General features: G+C 32.9%; 1 long non-coding RNA gene across 1 annotated transcript; it reads left to right on the top strand.

Annotated features, from left to right (window-relative positions):
* Positions 1–1,204: 1,204 nt before the first annotated feature.
* LOC141604627 (uncharacterized) lies at positions 1,205–1,795 on the top strand. The gene is made up of 2 exons (XR_012526177.1): positions 1,205–1,339; positions 1,590–1,795. It is a non-coding gene; the product is annotated as an uncharacterized LOC141604627 (long non-coding RNA).
* The last annotated feature ends 329 nt before the right edge of the window (positions 1,796–2,124 follow it).

Below are 2,124 nucleotides of genomic sequence, written 5' to 3'. Positions count from 1 at the left end.
TTCTTTTCCGATGGGTTGAGTTTTGTCATTCTAGTCCAGCCAGGTTATATTATGGGGAACACAGTTTATGGTCTTGTCAGGAGATACAACATGGTATTAACATTGGTATTGCATCCTTTGGTCTGTAAGATTAGTGACTCTTTTGACTTGTGCTTGTTGGCGTGGTACTTAAATGATGTCACTATCGTTGGTGATCACTTGGTCGTAGGAAAGGTTTTAGAGTTCATTATGGAAGATGGTCTTCGATCGGGCCTTCATCTTAATGTTGGTAAAATCAAGGTTTTCTGCCTTACGGAAGATCCCAGGTGTAGGCTTCCTCAGTTCCGATTATTTATTTATCTTTATTTTTGGTACAAAAACCAAAGAACGGATAGGGGGACTACGGGTGGTTGTTAATGATGATAAGTGAACAATAATGGATGTAGAAGAGCAAGCTACCCAATAAAAGCATTCTATGAATGGACACCTAAAAGTAAAATAGGTAAATAAATGATCCGGACAAAGTGTAATAAAATGCAAAAGACAAATTTATCAGACTAGGGTTTAAATCATCGTCAATTTTTATGATCTTTTATTCGATAAATAAAAGTTTTTTGTTGTTCTTAAGTAGAAACCTTTTTTCTTATTAAAAACAAATAATTTTCCTCCTTATTGTAACACATGCACACAAAAGAGGACATATATCATCCCATTCACCCCCTCATTGCAAAAATGGGTAGCAAACTTCCTAAAAAAGGTATTGAACAATATGCTTCTCATTATATTTTGATAACCAAAATATAATATCATATCTCAATTCGCAAGTTAACCGATTTTATAATATATTAATGCGATATATATTTTATAATATTATCCTATTATTGTAACATTCATTGATTTTTCATGATTCATGAATCATGGATAATATCATGCATTCAAAAGGCATGATATTATTCTACAATTAGTCTTGTTGAAGACGGATTGGAGCAAGTGACGGATAATGCCACTCACAAAACGGATAGGAGGGGACAAGGTGGGGGCACTCCCATGTGCTTCCCTCTCTCCTCTATTTGGGTCATTTGTGAGGAAAAATGATATCCGTCACTCCAAAGTGACGGATACGTGCCGTCACAAATGAGATTTTGTGATTATTCTAACACTAATCACCTACTATGTTAGTGTACTTATAGCCTATATATGTCACATGTATTAGGCTCATACTTCCAAGCAAAACTAGCATTCATATAATTTTCTTGTAATATATCATATACTCAACTTCTTGTGCAAAATGGTTGTCTCTTCCTCACTCGACAACTTGAAGCCAACCATTTTGATTCTCATCACTTTTCCACCATCTCAGGTACCGTGACAAATCATCTAAATACGGTTTTACACAAATATTTATATAAAATTACGTATTAATTGCCTAATTGGTCAAAATAACCTAATCACAGAGTGTCGGTCATGGTAACACCATCCCATTTTCCATTTTTTGCAGTAGTATGGTTTTAAAGTAATTCTTTGCACTAGACGTTATTTGTGATAATATTTTTTACAATAATAATGTTTGATCTAATACTTACACTAACAATTTGTTGAAACATATGTAGATGACAAGTGATGATGACAATGCTTCAGCCCCGGTTTAAAATAAAGTTTTATATAGTGATTGGCCGTAATTCTATTTTTTAAGGTTTTTTACTTTGAGTTCAACCTATGTGGGTGTTTATTGATTTATTTCACTCTTGTACTTAATTACTCATCGTCTTTTTTACTTGTTTTACTAATAATAAAAATGTGATGGCCAATTTATTCATCGTCTTAATTTTTTTAGGATATTTACGGTGTATCCGTGAGTTTTTTGGTTTTCTATGTTGTACCCCTCCTTTTTTATATTCTACATTGTACCTCTAAACTTTATAGTGATTTCTCCACCATGACTTCGTTTAACTTTCCATTAACTTTATCACTATCAAACAACCGTACTTTAACCTTTATTTTGACTCATTAATGTGCATCACCATCCTATATGAGAAGCATCACAAATCACTTTTGGTAAGCACAAATTACTATTAAAAATATCCGTTATGATTCATGACATGATAATGAAGATTGGATAAATTTTTAGTTAGATTCGTATAGTAT

Source organism: Silene latifolia, chromosome 10 (genome assembly GCF_048544455.1).
Source record: "Silene latifolia isolate original U9 population chromosome 10, ASM4854445v1, whole genome shotgun sequence".
Classification (NCBI taxonomy): Eukaryota; Viridiplantae; Streptophyta; class Magnoliopsida; order Caryophyllales; family Caryophyllaceae; genus Silene; species Silene latifolia.
The sequence above is the reverse complement of the archived record's forward strand: the minus strand, read 5'-3'. Positions and strand labels throughout refer to the sequence as shown.